Source organism: Uloborus diversus, chromosome 2 (assembly GCF_026930045.1).
Source record: "Uloborus diversus isolate 005 chromosome 2, Udiv.v.3.1, whole genome shotgun sequence".
Classification (NCBI taxonomy): Eukaryota; Metazoa; Arthropoda; class Arachnida; order Araneae; family Uloboridae; genus Uloborus; species Uloborus diversus.
The window spans coordinates 82,321,063-82,340,605 of NC_072732.1; the positions used below are offsets into that span (position 1 = coordinate 82,321,063).

At 29.2% G+C, this 19,543-nt stretch overlaps 1 long non-coding RNA gene across 2 annotated transcripts; it reads right to left on the reverse strand.

Annotated features, from left to right (window-relative positions):
• Window positions 1-267: 267 nt before the first annotated feature.
• Window positions 268-18,563, reverse strand: LOC129235264 (uncharacterized). Of its 2 annotated transcripts, none has more exons than XR_008581578.1 (4): window positions 18,489-18,563; window positions 10,303-10,397; window positions 3,522-3,564; window positions 268-536 (listed from the first exon to the last, which is right to left on the reverse strand). It is a non-coding gene; the product is annotated as an uncharacterized LOC129235264 (long non-coding RNA). The 2 variants fall into 2 exon arrangements; XR_008581577.1 differs by having other exon boundaries at window positions 18,364-18,494.
• Between the last annotated feature and the right edge of the window lie 980 nt (window positions 18,564-19,543).

Below are 19,543 nucleotides of genomic sequence, written 5' to 3' on the forward strand. Positions count from 1 at the left end.
GAAATTTATTTTTTTCATTGCTTTTAGCTTTATTGGTTTCATACCTCAAGAGGGGAAGAAATTTCTATAAAGAAAAAGAAAATTTTTATTTTAAAGACATAACAGAATGAACCCTTTCAGCTTTTAACAGCCTTTCATTGAAATTCTGTTTTCAAATCAGGGGTTTTAGCAAAGGGTAAAAACTCACAAGTCAAAAACATACCAACTCAAATTCTAAAGTCCTCTAAAAATTTATTAGATTTGTTTTTATTATACCTGGCCCTGAAATATAACATTTAACAAGAACATATATATATATCTACCTGTGTAAATTTTAAAGCAATCTTTAGTCACTCAAAAAAAAAATTCTATATCCACCTTTGAACAAGGATAAGAGGCACTCAAAGTGGAAAGGATTAAAATATAATTTTACAAGTAATATCTATACAGAAGACCTTACAAATGCTTTCGAAGATAAATTTCTACACACACCAGTGGAAAGAATTGCTTGAATGCTAGTAATTTTTTCCAGTAATTGAAACAAACGCTCCAAGAATCTGGAAAAAATGAAAATCTTCAATTATGACATCTTTATTAAAAATGTTGGAAAATATTTTAATCATATCCAAAATTTCCAACAGTTAAAATCTAAATTTATTTAGATGTCCCAACCATTATTATTTTATGAAAAACCTCAAAAACTTACTCAGACAAGAGTTCCTTAAAATAACTTACCGAAAACTATTCTTCGATTGAGAAAGCTTTAAAATATTTTACTCTGCTTTTCGAAGTTTGTAGAATTTGATAGTAATTGCAAAAAAAAAAAAAAAAGTAAACTCATAACTTTTTTAAAAACCAAAGATAAAAATAAGAATTAAAAAATAAAGTAAAATAAACGGTAACAAAAAGGAAAGAAACAAAGAGAAAAAAAATAAGTAACATCAAGTACGGGACAGGGCGTCGAAGAGAAAAGCCCTAATTTCCTAATTTTAGTAGGCCTCCGATTGCAGATCCTAAAGACCAACATAGAACAGAATTTCCTTGAAGTTATGAAGTGCATATGAAGATGCTGTGCACAAAAAAACAAATCATGACTTAATATTGAAACCTTGTTTTGAAGAACATGTTGTTGCAGAAGCATATTTCAATAGCAACAAGTACAAAATTACGTCATTTATCAACGAAGTACAGAGATCTAAAATATCCACCACACTGAATAGATAGAAGCAAGGGTGAATGTGTAAGTGAAGAGTAAAAATGAAATTTACAAATATATATTTTGCTAGTATCATTTTGTAGATAACTGTAATGTAGCTCAATTCAATATTTCAATTTAAAAAGAAACATCTATTCAAAATTCATTTCATTAGGCAAATGTTCATGAAATATTTCGAAAAAGACGGTTATAACAAATTAAAATTCTGTTGACTTCGAAATGTCATTAATTTGATTCCTGTCTGATCTGCACCTGAACAAAAGAGTATCACAAACAATTTTTAAAACCAGTGTGCAAATGAGAGAAAATACTAATTAGATTTTTCAATGCTAAAAAAAAACTTTCAATCAACTTGCTCCTGAAACTTACATTTCAGCAAGAACTGATCAAAATAAAAACTAAGCTCATCTATAATGACAATCTTAATAATAGAATGCTTTCCATTCTGAAACTATGTCTACCAAGATACAGTGCATGTGCGATGCAAATTGTAACAGACCTTCAATAACAGAACAAGAACATGTATTATTCATGTTTTTCCAAAGAAAAAAAACTTGTACTTATAATTTGTGTGAATTAGCAAACAGGTTTTTTTTTTTTTTTTTTTTTTTTGAATAAAAAGAATATATTTGGTTATACATGTACATTTACAATTTAAACAATTTAGATCCACAAAAAAAAATTTCTTTTTCATTTGAGTTTTATTTTGATACATGTGAAGAGTATCAGAGCATATAATATTAAATAAATGGTCTTTAATTCATTGCAATCTTATTGTTTGCACATTAAATACATTCATATTTTGTAGCTAAAGAGTAAATGTTGACTTTAGAAGGTGGGTGATGCCAGATAAAGGACATTTCAAAATGGGTACTCCTCTCTAAAACATAATCAATACTGAGCTTGCAGCTGTGAATTTTGTAATTCTCACAATCATAAAATTAGTAAAGTATATGCACCAATACTCAAATCAAATCCAAAAAAGATTTGTTTGGATTCAACATGGAGTTAAATTTTATATTTTTGAAATATGCTTAAATTTCTAAGTCATTAGGAACTTTCAAACAAAAACAAATGAACATGATAATGTCAGAAGTAAGTATTGTGTTAAAAAGAAAGTTTCCAAGAAAATAGACATTGCTGTTGCAATGTATTTTGTGGGATGAGTTAAAATAATTCTCAAAATACTTGCAAAAAGCTTTGGGGCGCTCCATGATAGTTAACTTCACCCTATCAAATAAACTTATTATATACACATGTCATTCCTCTTAAAAATTTCAATTATTGCCAAATTAAAGGCTAAGCACTACTTGAACTAAAAGATTAATTATTGTCTAATTGAAAAAATGCTTGGTCTAATGATAATGTAAAATGTACTAGATTGCATATATATATATATATATATATATATATATATATATATATATATATATATATATATATATATATATATATATATATATATCAGGAATATATCTCCAAAATTTCAATCATTTCCCTACTTCCTCTGTTTTGAATTTCGAGCAGAATTTTTCCTAACACTGCAGAAAATTGACTTTATTGTCTCCTATTTTCCCCCACTGATAATAAGCAGAAAATAAACTTTAACTCAAGCTGAGAGCTTTGTATCCAACACAGCTTTAAACTTGTAGAATTTGATGGAAGTACTTTCCTAAAGCTTGAAATTATGTGAAAGAAACAATAAAAGATCCCGAATGTTTATATGCTATTCTTCTGTTGTAACTTCTTAGAGTTCAAGGGTCTCAGCGTTAAGTTTTATGCGATGACTAATTGAATGGGTCTGTAGAAGAAGGGCATATGTTACAGTAGAAGAAGGGCATATGTTACAGTAGAAGAAGGGCATATGTTATAGTAGAAAAAGGGCATATGTTACTTTTATCTTCATTAATATTTAGTCCTTCCTGTCCTAGAAAAAGGGCATATGTTACAAATTAAATTTAAATTTTTAATTTATAACATATGCCCTTCTTCTAGGGACCCATTCAATTAACATTTTTTTAGATTTTTCAATGCAATTTAACATTTAGCTACATGATTAAAAGTATGGTGTATATATATATATATATGTGTGTAAAAGTATTTGTTAAAAGTAGCGCAAATTATTTTTTTTTCTTCTTTTTTTGAAAATTATACAACAAATGCAAGCAAATTAACACATTGCTTGCATGCAATGATATAAATACTTTGCTTCTAACAAATTCAAATGCTTTTTCAATTGCACATTTAAAAAAAATGAAGGCATTTTAATTAAATTATTTATAAAATCATTCAAAATCAAAACTTAAAAAGTTCAATAACTACTCACAACTGCCTGATGAACATCGTCCAGCTGTTGAACACTATAAAACCTGAAAGAAATTTTTTAAATAGATATTATAAGTGCTTAACAAAAGTAATTGAGAAAAATTCAAAATATATTTCAACTATTGTTTACAGTAAATTGATCGTGTAAAGTGTTTATTTTTGGTTTTACTATTAATAAAGTTAAGACAAGTTTAAAAACAAAATGTATGACGTAAAAATTAGAAAGTATATTTTACATAAAACATGTCTACTTTCCGTTTTTAATATTATATCTTAAAACGTTAAAAGAGAAAATTTGCAGAAAATTGGAAATACATCATTCAGGGTTACTTACCCAATACTAATAGAAATTTTAGTTCACATTGAACATAATGTATTCATTTACGATGTATGAGCTGTAAATTTTTCAAAAAGAACGGATCTGAATAAATAACTCTCTACAGAACAGGGCTATAACCAGACTATTGTTCATGGGGGGGTTTTCCCAACACATTTCTCCAGAAATCTATGCGGTCAATAAAATTTAATTTTATTTGTACAGTCAGACTCCGATTTAATAAATTCATCTGGACTGTAACTTTTATACGTTAAATCGGGGTTATTCGTAATATTGGAGTGTGAAAAAAGTGCACTTACTTTATCTGAAAGCCCTAATAAGCAACTGCGCATATATATTCATAATTAGAAAGTGTACTCTTTTTGTTCAGCATTCCACGATTTATTACACACTAGTTAATTTGAAATTTTAAAGCACTGGGCAATAGATGTTTGACAATTTCTTTGATACTTGACTCAAAATAGTTCTCTTTCGAATTTATGGAGAGAAGAAAATACTGTGTCATTTACAGCCAGCTGCATAAAACATGAGATACGTTTTTAATTTCCAGGCCATGTAATTAGGGATGTGCCGACCAAAACTCGCTTTTGGGGCAATGTTGGGAGTAGGAAAATCATGAGTTTGGAGCAGCTTAGAGCAGTAAAATGGTGAATTTAGAGCAGCCTGGAGCAGTAAAATTACAAATTTGGAGCAGCTTGCAGCAGCAAAAATTTAAATTTTGCATCAATTTGGAGCAACTATGTATATTTTGAACACAGAAACATGTGTGACATGATAAAATAACAAAAAAGGAGATTAAGGAAGCAAAACCACCACAACTCCAACTACTAATTGACGTTTTTTTTTTTTTTTTGGCAAATATTTTTCTCAAAAGACTAGTCCTGTCCTGCTCTACTTTTATTTTACCCTTCTTCGGATTTAAATTTAGTTCACATATTTACTTTGCGTAACACATCACTGCTTTAGTGCACATTTAAGTTATAGTGCTTTGATACCTATTTTTAAAAATTTGTTTGTTTCATAAAACTCAAATACATGCTCAAAAAGGCTACAAAAAAAGAAGAAGAAAGAAAGCGAAAAACAGTGGTTAAATTTAAAATTTTACCTTGGCAAGTTACAAGTGGATCATTTCACGTCAAATCGCCTAATGCCATGTGCCGTCATGTTTCAGATTTTGTTCATTATTTTTTTACAAACATATATCAATGAGAAAAGCCCCAATTATTTTTTTTAGATTTTTTGAATGAAAACTACGCTTTGGAGAATTTTTTCAAACATTCGATTTTTGATCAGTTTTCGGAGTCACCGTTTCGGCATGAATTCAGAAAATCTCTCTAATTTCTTTATTTTTCAACCAATTAAGCTGAGCTTCAATTTCAAGCTAATATTTTTCTCTTTCAGTGTGAATGACGGAAAGTATTCTATGAACAGTTGGGTGCTGCCACTCTTTATCTAAAATCAATTTTTATGTTTTTTCGATTGGGAGATTAAATAAGTTATATCTCCGAAGTACCTACTACGATCTGCATCAAATTTTTTTTGTAGCATATTTAAATCATTCTCTTGCTATGTAGAAAAAAGTATAAGGGTGTTTTTGTTGTTTTGAAATAAAAAAATAAAGTTTGTTTTGCAGAAAATACAAGTTTTCCATTACTTTAATTCCCTTTTAAGATTAAAACGGGTCAAAAACTTTTCGAAACAGTTAATACTGAACTCTCAAAGGATTTGTATCAATAGTTATTTGCTAAAAAGTTGTTTACTTTTGAAAAGAATTGTGCAAAAACCTTTGTTTCAGACTTCACAAAAATAAATAAATAAATAAATAAAAAACACTTTTCATAGAAAGTGTACTAAATATTAAGAATAATAATTTGAAGAATAGTATGAAAAATATTTCTAATGGTATTATTTAGCTTTTTTTTTATTTGACAGTAAAAGAAGGGGGGAAGAATTATCACTATTGAAAAGTTTTCATAGCCTAAATTTGTTTGGATTACGTAACACCTGACAATGATCTTCCGCTCTTACACTACTCATTATTATTCTTCTTTCGACACATAGCATTTGTCGATTATAAAATGTGAAATGAAAAGAATGCTTGTGCGGATGGCTTTTTTTTTTTTTTTTAATTTACTATTTCCTTCGTATCAGAAGATGAAAAAGTCAGAATTTCTATCAATAAGATTCAAAGAGGTTTTAAAATATACTTCAATCAGCAAAAATAATCTTCTTCAGAGAGATCTAGAGTTAAAGAGTAAGTGTGGAAGTTCATTGTCAGGTGTAATGTAATCCAAACAAGATTATGCTAAGAAAAGTTTTCAACAGTAATTTTTTTTTTCTATCCTTTAAATGTCAAAAAAAAAGCAAAATAATTCCATTAAAAATATTTTTATACTATTCTTCAAATTATTATTAGTTAGTACACTTTCAAGCAAAAGTGTTTTTTTTTTTTTTTCATTATTATTATTATTTATTTATTTATTTTTGCTAAGTCTGAAATGGAGTTTTTTGCACAATTCTTTTCAAAAGTAAACAACTTTATAGCGATTTACTATTGATACAAATCCTTTGAGAGTCCAGTATTAATTGTTCTGAAAAGTTTTTGGCCTTTTTTAAGGTTAAAAGGGATTTAAAGTAATAGAAAATTTGTATTTTCTGCAAAACAAGCTTTATTTTTTTATTTCAAAACAACAAAAACACCTTCTACTTTTTTCTACATAGCAAGAGAATGATTTAAATATGCTACAAAAAAAATTTTATGCAGATCGTAGCAGGTACTCCGGAGATATAACTTATTTAATCTCCCAATTAAAAAAAACATAAAAACTGACTTTAGACAAAGAGTGGTAACACCCAACTGTTCATAGAATACTTTCTGTCGTTCACACTGAAAGAGAAAAATATTATCTTGAAACTGATACCAAATTCAGCTTAATTGGTTAAAAAATAAAGAAATTAGAGAGATTTTCTGAATTCATGCCAAAACGGCGACTCCGAAAAAATGATCAAAAATCGAAGTTTTGAAAAAATTCTCCAAAGCGTAATTTTCATTCAAAAAATCTAAAAAAATTAATTTGGACTTTCCTCATAGATATCTATTAGTAACAAAATTATGGAAAAAAATCAGAGACACAACCGACTATTTTAGGCGATTTGACGTGGAATGATCCAAGTGGATCTTAAAGAGATTTTTCTTCCTTTTTTTTGGTATGTGTAAGTTAATTTGCTTACATTTGACCTTTATACATATATACATACATAATAATAAAATTGAAAAATATTGAAAAGACCACACCAAAAGTCCATAGATGCGCAATGCAGCAAAACTGAAAAGCCAAATAAATATAAAAAGTATACAAGCCAAATAACAAATTTTAAACAATTTATACGGAAAATAATGAGGAGAAAAAGGAAAAAAACAAGCAGCAATTTAATAGGAAAAGACAAAGGATGAATCCAGAGCTCATCAGCCGTGGAGGATTTGATGATTATGGTCAAAATACCAAACAATTTAACCACAAACTAAAAGAGAATGTTTAAGCGCCAGTATATGCAATACAGAGTAACATTGGACTAAATGCACCACATGTTAAACTATACCCAAATAAACAAGAACTTAAACCTAAAGTTAAAAGCAAGGGGTTTCGGCTTGACTAATTAGGAAAAACGAATTCCGATAATTAGGAATAAATTCCTTCGATGAACATTTCACTCTTCTCTTAAAACCGTTTAACTGTATAAATGTATGATACAACCATGACAAACCATTTTGAACGGATTGCAGATGTCGATGTTTCTTTTGCACGTCAGAAACGGGTTACTTGCGTAATTTTTGGATTGGTCTCTTTAGATATGGACTTGTTTTAATAAATTTGACTTTTACGTTGATAACTAGTTTGAATATCATTATGCAGAATACCGGATTTGTCCTCCACGGCTGATGAGCTCGATTCATCTTTTGTCTTTTCCTATTAAATTGTTGCTTCTTTTTTTCTTTTTCTCATCATTATTTTTTGTATAAATTGTTTTAAATTTGTTACTTGGCTTAGAAAGGATTTCTCAAGGAGTAAGAAATCAATTGCTTTGAAACTTTTGTCACAGAAAAAGTATGCTCCAGCTGTCATTTTGCAATCAAAATTATATCACCCTTGCGTTTCGGCGGTCCGTAACAAATAGAAGAAAGCAAAAATATTTTATGGTCACTATTCATCATAAATACTGAGAATAAGCTATTAATTTCAGAAATTAGTTACCTTACTATATCAAATCCTTTTTTATACAGAATTAATACTCAACTTTGAAAATCAAATGTAAGGAGTTTTTATGGAGTTTTGCAGGAGTTCCATTTTACTTTTTAAAGACTAGTTTGTTTAAAGATGCATTTTTTAAAACGTATTTCAGAAAAAATATGTACAACTCAAGTATTATTTATTTTTGCTTTCATACAAAACATTGAATGCTAAAACATACTAAATTTATAGTAAAATATCCATTTACTGCTTCTTAGACTTGAGCTGTCTCAGAATCAAATTCAAATACGAGGGAGAGGGGGGAGTTAACCGTTGAAATATGTTTTATTTTGAAAATGAATAAAAATATAGATTCAAAATTAGTATTGTCTCAAGAACAAAACACGTACAAACCATTTCTAACCAAAAAGAGACCTTAAAAAAATAAAATAATTGCTAAAATAAGAACTATAATGAGCCTACTGAAAGTACTAGAAGCGAAAATGACTTCCAACTATCAAAATAACTGAAATATTTACAGGATACAAAAGCACAAACTTTAAACACAGCAAACAATTTTTGGAAAAGCTTCTGTTTGATTTTGGAATAAAAACATAAGGTTATTAATAAGAGAATAAAATACAGAAAATTCAATTTAAACATTAGGGATCCTTTTGAAAAAATTGTACAAATTATTTTAATCTTCAAAATTGATCAAAATTTTGTAGACCATCTCAAAACTTTTGTGGCTCTACGCTGATACTTTTTTTTTTTTTTTTTGTGCAGTATATGAAAATTTTAATCAGATTGGGACTCATTGACGAAATTATTTATAAAACAGGTGCAAGGTAGTATCTTCAAGTGACAAAAAGGCATCCCAATAATGGTCACTGTGACTTCCCAAAAATTTCCTTATGTGGGAAATTTTGTCTAACTCTTTGGCAAAACTATCATCACTTGGTTTATTTTGATTTCATTTTAAAAAGTAATCTCTAGTTATTTTTCGTAAATTTTTGGGTTATTTTCTATGTTGGACTTTTTTATGCAGTTCCAATCTATCTTATAAAAACAGGTTTGGGTGTAGTAATAAGAAATATTTTTATTTTCAGAAAAAGTATAATAAAAAGCACCTAAGGGAGGACACAGCAACCTCCCATCAGGGTGCCCTAGTCGTAACTTGAAGATACTACCTAGAACCCTGTTTTATAAATAATTTCGTCAATTAAGTCCCAATCTGATTCAAATTTTCATATACCGCGCACAAAAAAAAAGATTGCACAAGAACAGGTTTGAACGTATTTTAGTTCATATTTATTTATCAAGTTCACTAAAAAAGTAAAATTATTATCCTTGAAAATTGTACGAACTCTACTTCATTTGCAGTATCAGTTTTTATTCTAGTTTTGGCAAACATCTTTTTTGGAAAAGTTTATTGAAAACTTTCAGAATGGGTTTGAACCCTAAAAACCCAAACATTCTCAGGAAAAGAACATCTCACAATAAATATATCTAAAGAGAGATGGGAAAAAGTAGAAAATCAAGTTTCTCAGAACAAATCAAGGGTATTTTAACTTTTTTAGCCAAAGGGCCCTTTCCAAAAATTTCTCTAGAATCATGGACCAGTAGCCAGAAGACCCCCCAAAATAAGGTTTTGCTAATACTGTATCAATTTGTTCACCATTAAAGTGCAGAAAGTGTTCCTATCTGTTTAATTTTGCTTAAATAAAACATATTTAATTTTTAAGAATAATTTCCACATATTTAAGCGATCTCAATTGTTAGGTAAAATTTAATATCTATATAAGAGCTATGGAATGGCTACATCTCTTAATGCCAGGGCCATCTTCTTCAACCAATCCGCCACTGCTAATGAAACATTGGCATAAAAATTTAGAAAATGTTTTAATGTTAGAATAAGCCAGAATACAAGAGCTGAATTACATGATGGTATTCAATATTTTGAAGATTTCAATTTATTCCAATACATAAACATAAGTGTTTCTCGCAATGGAATCAAACATGCCTAGCAATAATGATTTGGTTGAGATTCGTAGAAACCTAACCTGCTGTTGTGCGCCAGCTTTTAGATACTCACAGGTCACTTTTGAACCATGGGTCAAAGTTTGGAGACCCCTGGTATAACGTATTACCGATAATCTCTTTAGCAAGTAGGAAAATGTTTTAAAATTAAAAATAAAAATTAAGCTCATACTCACCCGTCATACATTGACTCAAAACTATCAAAATCAAAAATTGAACTTCCATCGAATGAAATAGTGTCTTCACCAATATTAATATTGTCAGCCATTTTCTGCAATAAAATAGAACTTATTACCCAACAAAAATAGAAAACAAAATATGAACTGAAATTAAAATTGAAAAAAAAATTATGAATTTTAATAATTTAATGAAGCATCATGCATGATCTATAAATATGCAAATTCAACTTTTATAAACCTAACACATCACTACTTGTTATGACACATCTGAATAAATGCATAAATAATGTCTTATCAGTCAAGGGTTTCTTTTTTTTTTTATTGTCAAAACACTATAGCTCAGACCCAAAGTTCTCATAAAGTTTTATTTGATCAGCAAAGTGTTTTTTTATTGAATGATTTTATAAATATTTGTGAACAAAATAATGAACAGAAATTTCTCCCTATGGATGTCAATTAGGGATTAGAACTTTTCTACTTTCAAAAACTTTTCCACTTTTTTGAAAAACGTTCAATTTCTACAATTTCTTGAAATCCCTCAGTAATATCAGTAATTACAAAAATAGTGCAACAAAATTAGCACTTTCACAAAAATGATTTTGAACATGGCACATTCACAAAAACATTTTTAAATTAGGAAAAATTACTACTTTGGAGGGTTGGCTTGGAACAGCTTACCTTTAGAGCCTGTAATGAATAAGGGGGTAAATGGCTTTAAGAGGGTTCTTGGTCTTCATTGAGGACTAAAAAATTGACTAGAACCAGCCTAACTAAGCCTAGAGCCAGTTGCTGGTAGTTACATTTGTATCTGTTTTTATAACAAGCAATGATAAAATTAAAAATTTTAAAAACCCCCGACTGAGTTGTAACTGTAGAATCAAGAAGGAAAATTAAAAATGCTTTTAAAAGCCTTATATTATTAAAAATCAATGTCAAGTATTTTATAAAATAGAAACTGGCAACAGATAAAAATTTTAAATCATTGTGTTTTATTTCCTTATCGGCCAACAATGAATTCGGTTATCAATCGCATGAATAAAGGCTTAACTGTTATTAAAATCTGCTTTAAAAAAATGTTATAATTCGAATTCTATGAAACATGGAAGTTCAAACACATTCTATCAGGTGCGGAAAAAAATTCTCTTTATGTTGGTATTAAATTTTAAAATTTTTAGCAATGTTTTCACTGCAAAAATTGCAAAAAAACTTTTAGAGGTTTTTAATTGGTATCTTCGTTAATTAATGTCATCCAAAGATGCAACTTAGCTAAGAACATTCTCGATTAACCCTCCTTTCGAACCTTTTTTTTTTCCTAAAATCGGTCCATCTGTTTAGGCACTAGAGCGCCACAAACAGACACACAAATACACAGACACATCAAATTTATAACCCCTCCTTGGTGTGTCGGGGGTTAAAAAATCAGCAGTTTCAAAATTTTAATATTGAAAATGCAGTGCTCCGCTTGAAATGAAATTTACGCATTAATTAGAATGTTACTGATCTGGGTTTCCGCTATGGTCACAATTTTCACAAAATGCAAAAAAACTATTTAAATTACAAAAATGAAACAAGCAGGGTTGGGTTTAGGACTGTCCAAAACTGATTTAGGACAGGACAGGTGGTTTTTACCGTCCAAAACTGTCCAAAAGTGTCCAAAACTGTCTTAAACTGTCCAAAACTATGTTAAAGTTAAAAGGGGTGTAATCTAATCAATTGGTATTCACTGCAATATTCATGATGCATAAATAAAGATATTAATGAGGTTTAATTAATGAGTATTTAATAATATTTTTCTTCAAATCGTTCATTTAAAAACATTTTACTTAAAAAAAATGCCAATGACTATTACATAAAAACTTCTTTATTTAACAGTTGGTAGAGTTATGAAAGGAAATTCACAACACTACCAAGACAACTAATTTCAGTTCCATTCATAACGCAAAGGAATGTTATTAAATGTACAATATTTAGGTGCGAAAAAAAAAAGCTAAATTTTTTAAATGGTTTTTGCAAATAAGTTTTACATGATGTTTTAACAAAAATTATTCTTTAAATCTTAGATTAAAGAACAAGAAATTGATGATTAAACACTTATATTATAAAACTTGTGCTATTCTTTTTTTAGTTCATATTTTTAATATAATACAGTCTGTAACTGCAAAAAATTGTAATTTATTGCATTTAAGTCAATTATTGCACTATATTTTGAACACTTTCTTTGGCACACATGCATAAATGTCGAAAAATTTGGTTTATGCTAAAAAAAAACTCCTGCATACAAATTGAAATTTTTAATGAAGAATTTAATTTCTACTTAACTAGATTAAAATCAGCAGCATAAATAAGTTGCATATATATTTATACCTGAATGTTCACATTGAATAAATATATTAAATAGTCAACGAAATAATTTTAACACTTTTTGTTCTGTTTTTGATATTTTCTCACAAAATATAGTTTCTCAAAAAATAGTTTTGAACATTTTCGGACACAAGGATTTTCAAAAGGATGGTAAAAACCTTGTCAACCCTGCTTTCATTTGCACACATGCATAAACATAGAAATTTTGTTACTAATCAAAAATAAATAAATTATGCGTGCAAATTGAAAATTTTTATCAAGAATTCAACTTCTATGCAACTAGATTAAAATCAGCTGCATAAGTAAGTTGAATGTTCTCATTGAATAAATGATCAATATAAAACATTACTTTGATACATTTTATTCTGTTTTTTGATGTTTTCTCACCCAATACTATTTTTCTAAAAATATAGTTTTGGACACTTTCGGCCAGTTTTGGACACTAGGGTTTTGGACAAGACGGTAAAAACCATGGTTTTTACCATAGTGTCCAAAACCTTGCCAACCCTGGAAACAAGGCATTTTTTCTCAAATAAGAAGAGAAGCGAAGAGAAAAAGAAAAAATTAAGACATTGTACAATCCGAGAAAGGAAAGGAAACCATGGCATGGCCATAGTGAACTTAATCGTATTATAAATTTTAGCTAACATGTTTAAACTACAATCAAATTCAACAAAACTTTGTCTTAATGGCCATTATTTCTTCAGAATGAATTGATTATTGGAGTTTAAAAATCAAACTTTTGTTCTTTCAATGCTAAGTACAATTCTAAATTTTTTTAATTTTAAAACTGAAAAAAAATTAGCTACTGTCAGTTCTTTCTTTAAAGATGACGGAATGCAGATTTTTGATTTCAATGGCAGATAAAACACATAGAGGCAGTAAGAAAGATAGGTATGTAAATGTATTCATTAGACATTGACATTTTAGCACTTTGCTAATTGTGAAAGCTTTCATCCAAATTTTTGCTTTTCTGCTAAATATTTTTTGAAGTCAGCCTAAACCCTATTACTGATGTATCAACATCCATAGGAATAACGAGTTTCCCAGTATTTTAGCTCATTTTACCAGTTTTTTTTTTTTTTCCCCTGAAATACACTTGCACAATTCTCCCGCAATATTTTTGCATCTAAGTTTTGATATTTTTCTGATAGTTTCCTAAAATGCAATCAGTAGGAGGTCTACTAAACTGACCTACAAAATGAAAGTAATTTTTCTGTTGTGCATTAAGCAACCATCTCCTTCACCTGGTTGCAGAAACTGAGACGAGAGACGTATGTCATAGATTTTTCAACGGCCTGCAGATAATTTTACCAAAGAACAAAAAGAAAGAAAAAAAATAAATAAATAACAGGAAAAAAAATAATAAATACAACTTGGCAAAGATTGTTTGGAGATTATTGTTTGACCTGAAATTCGATGGATGCTTCAGCATTTCAGCTAGAAACATAGTCGCCCTACAAGTCATTCACAAGATCAAAGTAGATAAGATGCTAAAGTGCCAAAGTTTTCAAAAACAAAGCAGAATTAAATGTTTCATTTAACTACAAACTAACTAATGAAAATAACTTAAAACGTGCAGAAAATCTTTTTTTTTTTAAATAATTTTCTTGAGAAATGAAAAATTTTAAGATTTAAAATTTCACCTTATCCTCATTGCTTTGAATGCAAAAGTGCTAAAAGCTTTTCAACTAAAGAGTAGTCTCATAAGAATTTTTTTTTCCAATTTTTTTTTTTTTTTTTTTTTTTGCAACAAATTCAGAAAATATCTTAGTTTTTGTCGTAGTCGCCATGTTTGGTCATTCCCAAGATGTTGGTACGCAAGACTTTTTAAGCCCCTACGTTTTCATAAACGGAATTGGATTTTTATTGCAATGCAAACTGTTGAAAATTATGCAATGTGCCATTTTATTGGTATAATTCATAATTAGTCTTGAAAAATGCAAAATTTTATCTTTAGAATATTATCTTATTTTCATTGCTTTAGAGGCTAATGTGCCTGTGTGTAACTAACTAATTCATCTTAATTGTAGTTTTTTAAGGATTTTGAATTTATTTCTACTTTTATGTAACAACTTCAAAAATCTATTTATAATCATGAATTTTTTGCGTAGACTCCATGTTTGGTCATTTGCAAGATGGAAATAGATGAGACTATTACTTGCCTAAGTTTCCAAGAACAGAATTAGGTGTTTACCTCAATACAGACTATTGAAATAACATAAAATATACAGTAAATTCATTTTTTTTTAAATTATTTTTATGAAAAATGTGAATTATTATCTGCATAATTGTATTTGATCCTCATTGCCTTGGAAGCTTTGCTATAAACTAAAACATTCATTTAAAATGCAGTTTCCTGTCAACTTCTCATTTACTAGTTTTTTTATTTATTAATTTTTTGAAAAAAATTTAAAAACCTCTCTCACTCTATTTTAACTTACATTTTCCATATTTAAATAAATATGTCATAGTGCGCAGAGTTCTATTTGTTTTTATGAAAGCAGCGAAAGCTCAGCCCCCCACCCCCTTTTTATACTTTAAAACTCGGTGGCAGTGGTGGACACTAAGGTTTTCGGGTTTAGTGGCCACTGGCCAGTTTTAAAATTTCTGAGTCTTGACCTTCACAAAGGACTGGTGTATTTTATGAAAACTTAAAATAAAACTAATGGGCAGTTCTCAAAAGGTGGGAGCAAACACAGACTTCAACTTTGAAGCTTCAACACCAAATAACTTTCATTTTAATTAACTCTAAAATTTTTGAGGTAAATTATAATGCTGTATAGACAAGAATTGACATAAATTATGGAAAAAAAGCTCTTCAAATGCCCTTAAAAAATATTTTCTTTGCTAAATGGCACAATTTTGGACATACCAAAACGTTAACTGAGCAAATGTAACATTAAAAAACAATTTTTTTAATTATTTCCATACGTTTCAAAAAAAAATTAAAGGCATGAATCTTACACTGAATAATTTTTTGTTAATATTTTACACAAATAACAAAAGTAAAGACAGATTATTTACTTTGTAAACGATTTTAGAAAAAAGTAAGTTTGAAATTTGATGCATGTCCAAAAGTTACGATCTTTACAATGCTATTATTTGAGAACTAAGTATATGATGTTTTCGTTTTAAAGGTATTTATCGATCCTCAGAATCAGTTTTTAATTGTTTAAAAGTGTTTTCATAAGCTTTTATGCAGTATCTTAGAAGAAAAATAATTTTTCTTAAACATACATGTGAGATGTCCAAATGGCGTTACGATCTTGACGCCGATAATTCTGTCCGTTTATTTATAATTTTTTTATAATCCACTGTCTTCTAACATCAATAAAAAAGATTATTATGATGCTATCTTTTTTAATCCATTGGTATTTTGCATAATTAATACGTTACACATTGAACAATACATAAATTACAGTAGAAACATGGCTTGTTATGATCGAACAAAAGCAATTTTGCGAGAAAATCGACAAGCAAACCTCCGTTGGCGACAACACAGTATACGATAAGCTAAAGGTTACCAGAGGGGGATTCCAGTTTGACAAATGTAGTTAATCGTCAGCTGCACCATTTTTGGCGCCTTTATCACCTGCTCTAGCAATTTTTGTTTCCCGCCGCTTTTATTATTTTAGAATTTTTTTTTTCTCTTCTTTCTTTTAAACATAATTTAACGATCTCCAAATAGAAATACGAATTTCTTTTTTCAATAATTTTTTTTAGACATCGTTTTAATTCTTATGACATTAGAAAAAATATTCATTATTAAAACTGATGTCACTTTTTACATTCTTTCTTAAAGCATATTTTGTTTATTTTTCCTTTAAAAATATATATGTCGTATTTGTCTCTATTTTTATTCCTTATTTGTCCCAATAAATCAAACTACAAGTTTGTATAATTATTTCCATGAAGCTTTTTTCTACCTTTCATCAACTTCTTCAAAATCATTCCAAAACTTTATGATATGTAAAGAGCAGTATGTATAGCCATTCAAGTACTTCATTAATATCCTCTTTATCATTAAATTGCAAAATTCAAAAAGTAGTAAATAAAATTTTTATTGGAAAAGTTAAAAATCAGATTAAGAGTTGTCAAAAATGGTGAAACTTACATTATGATGATGTCCAAAATCCGTTACCTACAGGACAACAATGTCCAAAATGTGTTACCTACAGATTGCTAATTTAATTTGCTAATTAACAATTTTTACAAATACCTGCTGTCTTTTCATGTTCATATATTGTGTTCTAGGTATGCATACTATGAAATAAAAGCAAAATTGATATCAAATTCGAAAATTTTTGAAATTGCTCAAAGTTAACTTTTTTGTTCCCACCTTTTGAGAACTGCCCTAATAATAATGCTGCAGATTATTTTCAACTGCTCAAAATAGTGTCGCAGACGGGCTAGAAGGTTTCTGCTACTAGGCTCCTTCAAAAATATTGTGCTAAGATATTTCATTTTTTGAACTAAAATTTAGGTTGCTCTAATTTCAAAAATAAAATAGGAAGCTCATTCAAAAAAAAAAACACTGAAACAGCATTCATTGTTTATTGTAAACATTTTTGTTTAAACAAGAAGTTTCTTCTTTTTTCAAAACAATAAAATTTTGATGACATACTTTCACAAAAATAGATAGTGAGATGATAATTCTCAATTGGCCTCCTATGTCTGTGGCGCCACTGAACACTTATGAAACTGGGTCCCAAGGACTCATGCTTCTCAAAAAAATGGGTCCATTATTGCTATCATCGGTCATCATTACGTACCCCCTCCTCCCCCTGTTTTTTTTCTTTTGCATTTCAAGTAATCTGTATCATTGTGAATGTATAGTCCCAACTCATGTTAGCAGTTTCTTAATAAATATATAGATATACATGCAATGCAATACATACATTTTATATACATGTATGACATACACCAGTGGCCTCCCAGTGAAGGGAGGTTTGGGGGGTAAAAACACTCCAAAGAGGCATTGGTTTTAACATAAATGCAAATTCCAATACAGCAGTTTACGCATATGAAAGGACTGTTTTAATGAAAACAAACCTTTCAGAAGGTATTTTCGATCAAAAACCGTTTTTTTTTTTTTTTTGGCTGAGCTAGTGAGATACACAGACATGTACATGTGTGTGTGATTCACTTAAAATTCAATTTAAAAAATTAAATTTTAGACATTTAACTCTACTTTAGTTGTAGTTTAATTGAAATATTTTTCTTAGGAAAAAAGTTGAAGAGACCTCACCAAGTGGTGCCTAACAGTAGCCCTACTTTGAACACTATCTACTCCATTATATAACTTAAAAATAAAAAACAATTTTGGTGGCTGCACTGCTCTTTAAGACAGCTTAGAGCATGGAAGTATATAATAATTGTTTAACAGATGTAATGCATACCAAAGAAAAAAATGTTTCCACAAAGACGGCACTAGAAAGAATTGCCACACATTGTTTTGCTAGCGTAGTCGAATAAGAAAACAAGAGACAATTTAATCAGAGCAAATATGCTTAGCTCCCAGTAAGCGCTACGTTTGAAAGCAAAAATCAATTACATTACCACTGTTTAAAAAATTTAGAAATAACAAAAAATCGTGAATAATGAGGTTAAAAAATATCTTTGGTGACAGGTACAGATCGATGCTTCCTGGCAACTAAGATAAGATACATTAACTGTAGTCTAGGACAAACATACCTGTGCAAGAAACGAATTCAATGTTTAAAAAAACAATTTTAAAAGAAAATCGAGCGATGTTTCTTGCACTTTCGGTCATTCAAATCAACCAATTTAACTCTTACTCACAACACAAAATGACTCACATCACACCAAAGCAAAGATGTCCGAGTTCGGAAACAAACAGCTCAAAACATGTTTCAACTTGTCTAACTTGTCAACCCGTCAAACACACTAAATTTCAGTTACAGTTAAACATTCACCTGAGGCATCCACTGGGCATGGCCCCACTGAATGCGCTGGCGCTTACCAGGCCTTGACAATTTTTGACTTTCCTGTGTTAAACCCAGTGAGGTTAAACCGGGGAGCAACTATTTCTGCACTTGAACATGGCCACACTAGATGGAAAAACTTCAAAACTTCATATTTGCCCATCCTGACCGCAAGGAGGCGCCACAAGCCACGGTTGAATCCACCAATCAACGATAAGTTTCAAAGTTTGTTTATTTTAATTAATTTATAGTACATAGAACAAACATCACTAAATTGCAAGATGCTAATTTTGAAATTAAAGGTTTCAATTTAATTTTACATGCTCATTTATACCTTGTCTTTCATTTGTTGTATTATTTTACGCTTTATGGAGAAAGTTAATTATTTAGAGGATTATTTTTTATTTTAATGGACTTTTTGATCTTGTTTCTTGGCTTGCTTCGCTTACAAATATTTTAAGAAGAGAAAATAATTTATGGTATCGCCAAATTAGTACTTTATATGTAACTTGAAATAGTCCCTGACAATAAGTAAAATTAAATAACCGCCATGTTAAAAAATACACCGCTACGTACCTATAACGGAAAATTACCCCCTCCCTTTTTTTTTTTTGAGAAATGCTAGATATTTAGCGCTGCTCCTAATGCTATACAATTAGATTACAAATATTTGCAAGCAGATCTCAGACTCCTGCGGATTCTTGACGGTCTACTGTGTGTGCGTATTTTATTTTTCCAACAGAAAATTTATATCCTAATTTCCGCCAAACTTGGCGATCAAATTTTCTGCAAAGTTTCTAGTTCAAAGCTCCTTTCTCATTCATGCTTAAAGTGTAGAAAATAGTTTTTTTATGACTAGAATTCAATGTTTACAGAATTTTACATCGCTAAATATTTTAATTTTCTTAAAAATATGTTTAAAAATATCG